This window comes from Cavia porcellus, unplaced genomic scaffold, assembly GCF_034190915.1.
Source record: "Cavia porcellus strain 051 isolate PalLab524CR breed Dunkin Hartley unplaced genomic scaffold, mCavPor4.1 scaffold_26, whole genome shotgun sequence".
NCBI classification, from domain to species: domain Eukaryota; kingdom Metazoa; phylum Chordata; class Mammalia; order Rodentia; family Caviidae; genus Cavia; species Cavia porcellus.
In genome coordinates, this window is record NW_026947509.1 from 35,245,655 (window position 1) to 35,258,435 (window position 12,781).

Below are 12,781 nucleotides of genomic sequence, written 5' to 3' on the forward strand. Positions count from 1 at the left end.
GGGAAGTATTAAGAACTGATTTCTTCTGGAGCCTGTAGGACACAGAAGATGTTAAAGAACAGGACAGTCACTTGTAGGGAAGATAAACAAGCATTGGTGAGATCAGGTATTGCCAAAATTTTTCTGAAAAGGAGTAAAAATGTTCTCAGCTTTTCAGACTCTATGGTTTCTATCACAAGGACTCAGCTCCACCATTATGATCCAAAGGTGGCTATGGACAGTATGAATGGAATGGGTGTTGTATTCCAACAATATTTCATTACCCAAACATTGGCATTAAGCTGTATTTAGTCCAAGTTACTGGCCTCTGTGAGATAATACCCAGTATTTTTAACTTTCTGATTCTATGACAAATAATGAATTTTCCAAATGTCAAGAGCTGAATGTTGACTTGCAGTTGTTATCAATCGGGGCCAAGGAGAAGGACACAGGTGGACCACAGCGATGGCTGGAGTGAAGTCTGTGTGCAGAGGAGAAAGGCTGCTCAGAACTCGGGCCCTGCTTTAGAGTATGGCTGACCTAACAGACAGAGCCGTCTCTCCGTGTGAAGCTTCTGCTCAAATCCATCTTCCCGCTGCGTACCCCAGCGCCCTGCAGATGTGGATCAGGAACGAGCTGAGTACTATTCGCTTCAACCACCCATGTGCTGCTGTGCATGATGTGAATTCACACCCACAGCGAGAATTTCACCACCTGGATCCCTTTACTCCTTAGTACAAGCCTTTTCACTGTGGGGGTCCACGTGGTCCCACACACAGTGAGGAGAGCCGCTCTCTGTGACCCATTGAAATGGCTCGTGGAAGAGTAATTCAGGCTCTCCCTGGGTTAATAACAAGGGAAACTGTGCCCTTTTGCCTTCTTTATTCTTTCCTTCTGTCTTCATTTTATGCCATTTCAAGGTGAGTAAATCTCATGGAAATCACCCAAGGATAACTTGTGCCTTTTAGAAAAAACAAAGAACTCAAGGCAGGAGACAGCCTCCCCGGAAAGCCGAGAGATTCTTGTTCCCAAAACGCTCTGTGCACTTCCCACATCCTGCAGGCCAGGTCAGCTGCCAGCACATGTAGATGCTGCCACACAGTAAAACCACTTGTCATCCCCCAGACCCTGAGAAGTGGCCCTAAGAGCCTCCTCCATGGGCTCACGCCAGCACGGCTTATTCACCCTGCTCAGAAGTTTAGAATCTCCAGGTTGGGAAGCGTCTGCCACACGCCACACTCTACCAGCTGCCTGATGGATGGCTTGGGAGCCCAGGGCACCACTTGGTCTTCCAGGCTCAAAGTAAGGAAGAGAGCCTGCTTGGGCTTGGCTTCTATGATGATATTCACATCTATCTTTCTTCTTTCTGTTTCTTCCCACGGCAGGAAAGAGGACAGAGGCATAGAACCCTCTGCGCTTTTGAAGGGTGCTGTGTGTCCAGTGGGACACATGCCCTCTCCTGCTAGCTATCAGTCGTGACACATCAACCTCATAGCAGACTTATATTTAAGAGTGTGGGCTGACAGCCAGTGCTTATCCTCAGTACTTTCAAATGTCTAAGTGTACAAACAGGGTTATAGCTAATTCATTCAGCAATTCCAGGTATCCCAGGAGTGATACACAAAATATTTCATATCTGATAAGGTAAAACCACCCACTAAGCAGAATGGATCCAGCCCTGCTATGGGATAAAAATGATGCAGTGAGGGGCCAGAGCTCAGCTGCTTATTTACCTACTTGTCAACCGTGATAGAAATGTGTCACCATTTCTATCACGTTCCTATCCAATGGCCACAATGGGAATACCGGCCAGGCATCCGTCTTGCTGTCCTTGAAATGCCTAGAAGAGTGCTTGGAATGAAATACATGGTGTTGAGACTAGTTCAAATTAAGTACTGTTCTCTTTACATGTAAATAACTACTTAGAAGGGTAAGCAGTACAAAGTTGTTTTAAATCTACTGAGACTCACAAATGCACTAACCCCACATCTACTTAGGTTCTACAAGACAGAAGGCAAACAAGCCTGTCCTAGTTGATCCTTTATCTCAGACACACACACACACACACCAATGGTCCGTCTCTCCTGGCCTCACCTCCTTCTCTGTTCGACCTCAATGCTTCCTATCAAAGATACCTTCCTTCCATCAAGAAACACCTCTGGCTCTGGAAACATCCATCCAATGTGGAAATGACCCCGCCTGGCTCTCACTCCAGCTGCTCCCTGCTCTACGCTAAGGAACTAAGGAAATGGGCTTTGATTTAACTGCTTCCCTTGAAAGGGGATCTCTTTGCCATGAATGCACTCAAAAGGTAAGTCCTCAAGGGCCTGTGGAGGTCATGTTCGGGGTGGGGGGGAGCTTCAAAGGGTGCAAGGGGCTTGTTTTACCGCTCGTGGGTAAAGCTGTTTCCTGCCCACACGGAACCTTTCTTGGGCGCCTGTGAGTGAAGTGGGATCATTATGAGCAGCGGCTCTCCGGCCACGCCCCTTCTGCTGGCGCAGTGCAGCGCGGTACCGGAAGCCAGGACTGTGTGACTCAGCAAAGCAAGGGTCAGAATGTGAGCACTGGGACCTGAGGTCAAAGGGGCCCTCCAGCATCTGAAAAGAAGATTGCGGGATAAGAAAATGGCCCCTATGTCCAAATAACCTCCTCCCGCCCCTCTTCCATCAATCCCCCAAATCCATTGAATCATAAATCTTCTCAAGATTATAGACTCCATGAGCCTAAGCACCGTCCTTGGGGGACTGACACCTTCACCCACTGTTCATCCATCGAGTCATAATTCTCAAATGTTTGGGGGACCAAGCAAGATGTCTGTCATTTTTACAGCTCAAGAATGAGCAAAACTACCTGACAGCCTCTGAGTCCCTCCTACCCCCATCATCCTGGTGATGCTGGTGCCTGTCCCTCTTCCATGTCCATCGCTATCTGAAGTTTGTCATCTATTTGCTTGCTTTTCTCTTTTCTTCTCTCTGTGTCCTTTACAAACGTCACGAGGACAGACAGAGACCTGTCCTGGCTCAGCATGGTGATACTGATATAGGGGACTGAAACTCCCAGCCTCCTAGATGTCTGGTACGAGTTTGTGTTCTCTAAAATTGAAGAATGAACTTTAGGAACAATGGATGTTAAGAGCAGAATATATTTATTGAGAGAAAGAAAGCTTCTGTCTGGAGAGAGACAGAAGGTGTCCTGGGTGGATTACCAAAGTCTTTGTCTTTTCTAGGGACTTTTATAGAGCAAAACCACAAAATGAGGCAGGTGTAAGGTGGGGAAAACAGGGGAACTCACAAGGTGGGCATGAAGTGGGACAGAACTTTGGTCAACCAGTGAGATTAATTGCTCAGGTAAAATTGATTAAATCGGGGACAGATGGGGAAGTGAGTCATGTGTCGAGCAGTATGCTTAGATAGCAGTGACTTCCTGTAGGGGGTTGGGATGGTGACTCCTGGCTCCCTCAGGCTTTTAGAGACCTAGTTAGAGTACCAATCCCTGATGCTTATCCTTAGGAAGTATGTGGGCGCATTTGGTTTGTCTTGAGGCCTGGCCCACAGTGGAGGTGCCTATCTCCCCGACAGTTACAAAGTATCTGGCCTTCACCCTCTCCCCCTAGGGCTAGAATAATTCTGTCTAAATCAGCTGCCTGTAACAATACCACTGCCCAGAGCAGTGTCTGGCTTGAAATGGCGCCAGTGAATATTTGTTGGGTGAATGACAGTAAGATTCTGATGATGATGAAGATGGCAGGGGTGAGAGCTACTCTGAGCCAGGCATTGTCCCTGTCTCTTCTCATATACTATTTATATTGCCCTCCAACAGTGACATGAGCCAGAGGGTTAGGGTTAGGGTTAGGGTTAGCAAGACCAGAAATGTTAAGTAAAACACTGAAGGTCCCACAGCCAGTGAGTGACAGAGCTAGACGGCAAATCCAGGCAAGGTGACTCATCCAGGGCCACGGTCCCTCAACACACACTCTGCAGAGATGAAGAAACCTGGTCCCTTGAAGAGAAGTCTGTGGGAACATGAATCATGGTAAGTGGCTGCTTGCTACAGGCTGGAATGTGACAGAGGCCACCAGAAAGCAAAGCCTAGTGATGGGTCGGTTCAGGGGCCATGAGAACATGGACACTGAGTGGCAGAAGGAGGTCGGGGTGTCTTTGAGGTGTGGGGGTGTGGGGAGAGCTATGGGAGGAGATGGGGCTGAAAAGCATCCGGGGAAAAGGAAGTCGATGCTAGAGGCATCCAGGTTGAATAATATAAGGCCATGTCGGGGGGATGGGGTGAGGCAGGTCCACGCTGCACTGAGCCCAGGACAAGCAGAGGCCTGGGCGCTAACTGGGAGCTGAGGCTCAGAGGGGAAGGCAGGGCCATGAGGGATGCTCCACGTGGAAGGGTTTGATCAACAGAGTGTGAGCTGTGGGGTGTGACACGGCTGTTCCAGCTGGGTGACCGGGAAAAAAGGTACAATGAAGACATGGGGACTGGTGCCCATGGAGAGGTTGGGACAGGGGATAAAAATGGCCTTTTGACAGTGCAATGTGAAGGGCGTAGGAAGACCAGCCGAGCTCTGCGACTTGGCAAGTGGAAAAAGGGGAGGAGAACATGGGCCACTGAATGGGAAATGAGCTGGGCTCCAAAGGCCCAGCGTGCTCCACAGCTTTGCTCTGGACTGTCGCTGTTCGCAGACGCCCCTTGAAGCCTCCAAAGCTCAGGCCTGTGTGGGGAGACTGCTTTAGGAAATGACTCTCCACACCTCTGGGTATCCTGCCAAATTTAAACGAGATGCAGACATTATCTACCATGAATCTGTGATGGTGTTTTAAATGCCCTGAAGAAAGTCCTCCCTCCTAATCACCAAGGAGGGTTCTGAGCCCCAGTTCTGGACTGAACTTTTGAAAAGATGATTTCCCATTGCAGACTGTTCTGCATTCAGCAACAAGGGAAAGCTTGATCTCCGGAGGAGGAGGTGGACAGGCTGTTGTCCAAGGCCCTGGCACAGCCTGGGACCTGCAGCCACACTGAGTCAAGCCAGGCATCCCTGGATAAGGCCAACCTCACTCCAAGCCCAGGCCACACCGAGGCTCAGAACATGAACCAATCATAACCCCCTATCCAGCTCAGTCTCTCCCCATGAGGTTAAGATCTGAAGGTTACTAGGATAATTTTCTTAACATGGAATATGCTTGACCACCTGATTTCCCCTGTCCAAGGGTTCTGGTGTGCAGCCCAGATGAGAAACACTGCCTTACAGTATGCCGACCCCAAGTCAGCTATTTGCAGACCACCTCACTGAGCAAGATTTCCTTGTCATTTTCTTAAAATGAACCCAGTGTTAGCTTAAACATTATTTTGGTTTTGATTTTCTTGTGACAAGATCTCACTGTGTAGCCCAGGGTGGCCTTGAAGGCACAGTGATCCTCCTACCTCAGCCTCCTAAATGCTGGGATGACAGGCATGCACCACCACACCTGGCTTTGCACATTACTTTGAAAGGAAGTGGCATATCATTAAATGCATGAAAAGTAAGTCTATCACTTACCAAGCTCAGCCTAGCGTGTAAAAGACCGAAGCAGCTGACTTCTCCTCTCCTTGCCCTGCTCTGCTTTCCTTTATATTATCAGCATCTGAATTGTTGCTTATTTCACCCTTCTGTAAAATATCTGCTTCCTGAGAGCTGGGGTTCCTGTCAGAGTAATTTTCTCCATCACCTACATTTACCAAGCCCACAAAAAGCTCTCAATAACTGTTGTTACATAAGTGAGTCAGTAAAAGAGGCCACAATAAATACATGAAAAACACTGCAATTAGTAAATTCCAGCTGGTAGGGCCACTTGCCAATGACACTAAGCTTGACACCTGCTCTATTCCTTAATAAGATGGAAAGATGGTGAAGACTTTTCAACCCCAACAAAGCCTTTCTCCTTGACCGATCAACATACTGGGCTGTCAGCACCTAGAAACCAGGTTTTGTCAATAACCCCTTGAACGCATGAAGGAGACCCAGTGCTAGTAGGTCTGAGCCTAAAGTACCCAGAATTCCTGTCTTAGTTCCTTTTCTCATGGCTGAGACAAAATACCTGGAAAGTTAGTTAGCTCAGTTTGTAGAAGCTTCTGTCCATAATCATTGCCTCCAAGTGGGGGTGACACATGCACAGGGCCACAGTTTTGGAGGCAGAAGACAGCAAAAGCAATGAGAGAGTGAGACAAGCCTCTTTTTGTCCCTTATAGTGTATCCAGTCTACCAGGGTTAAGGCAGTGCCAGTCCAATTCATGGACGATCCTGTAATCACCTACTCTTAGTCTCAGCCTGTACTACCATCAATCCCAAAACCACCCCATGACCACATGAGGCTTTGTGGGGACATCTAGACACAAACCATAACACCACGCATCCCACCTGCTAGGACACATTGCCTCGAATCATTCTGCTGCCCAGCCCAACACCCTTGAGACACCCGTCCTGCTTCTTTCCACAGCTGGTGCCCCTCTACAGATAGCACCCTGCCCCTTCCCCTTCCTCTCAGGTGTACGTGGACAGAGGAGACACAAACCTCTTTTTGATCCTTCAAATGGGCAGGCCTCTCTCTACGGAAGTTTACAACCACATGAACCATGTTTGGTTGCGATTTTATTTTTAACCTGGAGTAACCTGAAGACCCATTGTGCTTCAGGGAGTCACTGAGCCCCCATGCTGGCTGCATGTCCATGGAAGATGCTGGTTTCTCTTACAATGCAGCTTGGTTACTCTGCTTTGTATAAGAGAAACCAAGCACCAGGGCAGCCACAACCACTTGCTCCATCCACTTGGTGAAAACCCTTGAGGGCTGGTTTCAGGCTTTAGCCACCCATGCATGACTCGATTTTGAAAGAGAAGCTCTTGCTCTTGTTTAGCCCTCTGGGCCCCTAGAAAGCTATTCACACAATAAATTGGGAGCCAGCACATGCTTCCATGGTTGTATTTATTCACCTGTGAGTTTCCTGTCCCGCAAGGGAAAGGGGACCATAGGAAATCATTTAAAGGGCCTCACTTCTCTGCAGGAGGCCTTCGCCAAGCTCTGCACAGGGCTGCCATGCTGGGGCAGGAGTGCCATATACTAGACCAGCTCTGGGTGCCGCATTAGGGCTCAGTTGCACCGCCCCAGTGCACAAAACTGAGGCTTGTAAAGAAGAACAAGGGTCTGGGGACAGGGCTCACATTGACAATCTCAGCGGCTTGGGGGACTGAGATGGGAGGATCGCAAGTTCACAGCTACACAGTAAGACCCTGCCTCAAGAGATAGATAGATAGATAGATAGATAGATAGATAGATAGATAGATCATAAATGAAAGGAAAGGAGGAGGGAAGGGAAGGAAGAGCTGAGAATGTGGCTCGGTGCTAACCTGCCTGCCTAGCACACATGAGCCCCTGAGTTCACTTCTGGGAGTGCAGGGGGATAGGAAGGGCCAAGGGCTGGAGGGATGTGAGGTGTGTGCAAAGCTCTCTCCTGCTCCTGTATGATCTGGGACTGTGTAATATCAGAAATGCAGTGCTGGGAAACAGGAAAAGAAAAGCAGTTAGATTAGCCTCCGTGTCTGCCAACATTGCTAGTGAAGATCCCACGCAGTGCGTGGTACTGCGTGGAACTCAGCCCTGCAGAACTGAGACACCAAGGGCAAACACTCAGGTAGTGAGTGCTGCGTGCCAGGCATTGCTGTAAGCACCTTACACCTTCAGAATCGTCCTCTATTCCTAAACACACTAGAGTAGGCGCTTCCTTAAATCATGGAGAGGACGGTCTCTCTCATAGTCCCGAAGTCGTATGCTTTCAAAGCTTTAGAAGTTAACAAAGTTACAACGCTGTTCCCCCACATCCAGAGCTTAATTGGATTTAGCTTTATAACCGGCAAAGAACTCTTGGATCACTGATGCATTTAGATGTCTCCTGCAGGGGCTGGATCTCAATGATACAGCAAAAAGGCCCCAGGTCCCATCCCAGCACCACAAAAGAAAACCCCCCTAAACTAGGATGCTACATCCCTCGTCTCCTTTGATGTGGACCATTTGACACCAACCCTCTGGAAGGGTATCTGCAGGTGTTATCTACAGTGTCCCTTAACTCAGGTTCCTGTGATGCTTTGTCATGTTTAGATTTAACATGAGTATGTCACAGAACTGATGTCAAATATTTCACAGAAAGATGCTACACCTCTGTGTGTCACATCAGGAGACCCCTGTCAACTGACTTCACGTACTGGTACCTAATAACCCAAGAGGTAGATATTGCTATTATTATCCTCTGCTGCGATATGAACATCTGGGTCCTCCCAAATTTATACTTTGTCACCTAAGGTGATGGTACTGGGAGGTGACAGCTCATCACAGCAGAGCCCTCATGCACGGCATTTGTCCCATTATACAAGAGGTCTGGAGAGCATCCATGCTCCTCTCTGCTGTGTGAGGACACTGTAAGAAGCCACTATTTTTTTTTTTTTGAGACAAAGTCTCCTTATGCAGTGCAGGCTGGACTTGAACTCACTTTGTAGTCCAGGCTGGCCTTGAACTTATGATCCTCCTGCCTCAGCCTCCTGAGTGCTGGGATTCCAGCCATGCACCACCACACTCAGAAAAAGGCATCATTTGTGAACCAAAAAATGGGCCCTTGCTAGTCCCTAAACACTCAGGTGCCTTAACCAAACTCCACAACTATGAGAAATAAACTTCTGTCATTTAGCAGGCAGTGGTATTGTATGATAGCCACACAAACAAACAGGCATTTCCGCTTTACGGCAGATGCTACTGAAAGATAGAGACACTAAGAAACAACGTTAAGAGGTAAAGTAAGCAGCTGGGAGGGCAGTTGGTAAGCTTGCAATCCCAGCATTCCAGCACCTGGAGCCTGAGCAGGAGGATCACCATGAATTCAAGGCCATCCTGGACAATGTAAGTGAGGCCCTGTCTCAGAAAACTCAAGGGGTTAGGGAGGGAGAGGGAGACTGATTTCAATCCAGCCAATGAGGCTCCAGGTTTCAGCCCTCAGCCACTGACTTACGCTGCCTCTCTGAAGTGTGCTGGTGCCCTCCGTGCAGGGCGATGGGTGTGGAGGACACCGTTATCCCTGCTCCAGAAACAAATCCCCTGATGACACGCCAGCCACAGTGCCTCACATGTGTCATCACACTTCATCCTCTCCGTCGCCCTGTGACCACGTGCTGCCGTGGTTTTCCCTCCAGGCTGCTGGCTCCGGCACAGGCCTGGCCGGCCTCAGAGCCCGGCCCCCGGGCACTCCTCATGCCCGGCTCCCACCACCACGCTCACCCTGCTCCTCATGCGGAGGAGGAGGACAGAGCCTTGGTCTTCATGATCCCCGAGCAGCCAGTCATGAGTGGTGGCACTTTTCTTTCATAGTACATTGAAATTGTTCTCTCTTGCAGAGGCACAGAGCGAGTCCAGCTGGGGACCCAGCCTGGCCAGCTCGGGCTTACGGAAAGAGCCCGGGTGCAGGGCCCATGGGGCGCAGAGCAGTGTCTCTGCATGCAGCCTTTGGTTTCTTTCAGTCATATTCTGTCACTTCCAGGATGCAAGTCTGCCACTTGCTTTGATGCTGTCACCAACTTTTAAAATTCTGGTTGATGCTGTGGGAAGTGGAATTGTTAGTTGGTATAACTACCTTTGATTTTTGTGTCCTGAACCTGAATGAACTCCTACTTACTAGAGCTGCCATTTTGATGGGGTCCATGTGATTTTCTATATAGAATCTCATCAACTGCAAATAGAGACAGTTCTGCTTTTCCTTTGCTAGTCTAGATGCCTTAATTTCTTCTTTGTATCTTTTTATTTTTTCAGTTTATTAATTTACTTGTTTTTGCCTAATTGCTCTGGTTAGAACCTCTAGTACAACATCCAGTGGAATCAGCCTGGCGTGGTGGTGCATGTCTGTAATCTCAGCTCCCTGGGAGACTGAGGCAGGAGGATTTGCAGGTGGTCTCAACAATTCGGTGACTTAGCAAGGAAGAGGGTGTAGTTCAGTGAAAACCCTCGGTACTGGAAAAATAAACAAATAAAAATCAGTCTCGTTTCACCCCCATTATTCAAGTACCCCTTGACTCACATTTGTAATCACCTCCAAACCGGTTTTTCTACTTCTGCCTCCCTCCTGCCCCTGTTCCCTGCAGTCTCTTCTCAATCCCGCTCTTCATTAGCGGGATATGACAAATGCTCATCTGCTTATACTTCTGTTCTGCTCAACACTGTCCAAGGTCCCATCTCTGAATAAATCAGTTTTCTATGATTTTCAAGATCCTAGGATAATGAATAGGTATTTTCTGTGCCTCGGGGCCTTTGCACCTGCTATGCCTGCCACTAGAATGAGCTTCCTCCTGACCCTCCTACCTAAAACTTCTCACAACCTCAAATCTTCATAGTCCTAGTTCATGCTTATTTTTTTCCTTAGTGCTTGTACTATCTAACATGCCACATAGTTATATACATACATACATATATATTATTTGCCTTGTTTATTATTTCTCTTGCACTCCCTAGAGCATTAGCTCAATGAAGGAGCACATTCCTGTTGGTTTTGTGGTTTTGTCAGCATAGATGCTGACAAATCCTCACTGAACGGAAGTAGAAATGAAGAGCTGAGAAGTAACCACTGTCACAGGAGCCCGTGAATAAAGCACAAAAAAAGAGGCCTTGTCAATTTTTTTTTAATCAGGAATTGAACTCAGGACCTTGTTCTAGCCAGGCAGTGCTCATGCCTCTGAGCTGTATCCCCGGCGCCTTGTAAGGAAGTGAAAGCACACTGATGGAACACCTGGCCGTGGTGGCCAGTGTCGCCAGGGGTCATCAGGGACCTCCAGCGCTGAAGGCTGCTGTGAGATGTCCGTTTTCTTCCGTCCTCACCAAGTTTGATGCCTGAAACTGGAAGGCGCTGGATAGGAAGAAGAGACGGAAGGTGGCTGCCTTCTGGCCTAGGCTGTGCTTCTCGTCCTGTGTAAGACACAGGGTTTCCTTCCTCCTTTCTCAAGCTGCAGGGGCTGTGCCGTGGGGCTCGTCCCAGCCTCCTGAGCACAGCTGTGTTTCAGGGGCAGGTGACTGGAGCTGCAAACTTTGGTCTCTCTGCCCTCCACCCAGAGAAGTGGAGAGTGGAGGCCAGGGGTGGAGCTGCCTGGGCCTGATGGAGGGACCAGGGATACCGTGCAGGGTTCAGGTCATCTATATGCCGAGACTGCTAGTGAAGGTGACACCTCAGAGCCCGTCCCTTAAACCTTCTGTGTCCTGTGTCAGCAACCTCCTTAATGGCTGAACGTGCCCTGCTCTGTGCCTCATCCACGCTGCCAAGCTTCCGCAGCTGCAGCAAGGGTTGTGCAAACTCTCAGGGCCATGCCAACTTCTCTGCGGAGTTGAATGCAAGACAGGAACTGAGGTAACAGCTTTCAAGGCAGGTCTTGAGTCAGTCACCTCCTCTAGTGGGCAAGGCTGTTCCCCAGCACCACTCAGTTCCAGGTAAGGCTGCCAACTTGGGACAACAGGTCCCAACCTGACAGAGCAAAGGAATCCCAGGCTCCTGTGCTTCTGACATGGAAAGAGCTTAGTGCTTGATGGGGTCTGTACACATTTAACCCAGTTGTCTAAGCCTCGGGTCCCACTTCTTCGCTTCTTTTGGCACTGAGAGTACTGCTGTCGGCCTGGACCAGTGACACAGCCCTGGGGAGGTACGCACGGTCTTATCCACACAGAGAGAATGACTTTCCAACACAGCCTTCCGTGGGAACCCCAGGTGCAAAGCGTCTCAAGTCAGAGCTGAAGCTTCTTGGGACACCAGTGCAAGGCTGCTGGGATGGGAGGGAAACCTGAGGATGGGACCAAGGTGATAGCATCACAGATTTACACAAAACTACTAAGTGTAAAACGCCCCGTGGAGCTGCAGGTGGAGCTCAGTGGCGCTTGCCAAGCATGTGCAAAGCCCTGTATTCACTGCCAGAGTATGTGCGTGCGCGTGTGCATGCGCACATACACACACCTTTAAATATGTGCCATTTATGCCACATCAATACATCAGCAAAGTTTTAAAATGAGAACAAAAACAGTGTAAAGTCTTCTAGGTCTCTTTTCAGATGAAATGGGTCATCTGTCCATTAGGTTTTTGCTAAGAACTCCAACCTTGAATTGCTGTCAAAAGCCTGGTTGAAAGGAGAACTGGGTAAGAAGGACACCTCTCATCAGCAAAAGGGGACCAGCTCAGCCTGATGCCTCACTACAATGCCTCCAGTGTGCCACACGATCACCTCAGTCAGGCTGCAGTCAAGAGCTGATGTGAGGAATGACAACATAGAATACATATTGGATATTCTTTGCAAGAAAAAAAAAAAGACATCCGTGGGAGGCAGAATAATGGTCTCCCTTCCCTAGACACACACATCCTGTCCCTGGAATCTGTGAAATGTGATCTTCCATAGCCAAAGGGGAATTAAGGCACCAGATGGGGTGAGGCTGCTCATTAGCAGCCCTTGATACAAGGACCCTGTCTGGATGAACCAGGAAGGCGATTGTCCTCAAAAGTAGGAGAGGAAGGAGGCTGAGGATTTAGCTCAGTGGCATAAGCACCTGCTTTCAAGAGCATGGTCATGAGTTCGATCCCCCGTACCGATTTAAAAAAAAAAAAAAAAAAGTAGGAGAGGGAAGCTGGGAGTGGTGGCACACTCCTGTAATCCCTGCATTTGGCAGACTGAGACAGGATCATTGCAAGTTCGAGACCAGCCTGGGCTACAAAGTGAGATCAAGGCCAGCCTGAACCTTTGTGAGACCTTGTCTCAAAAAGA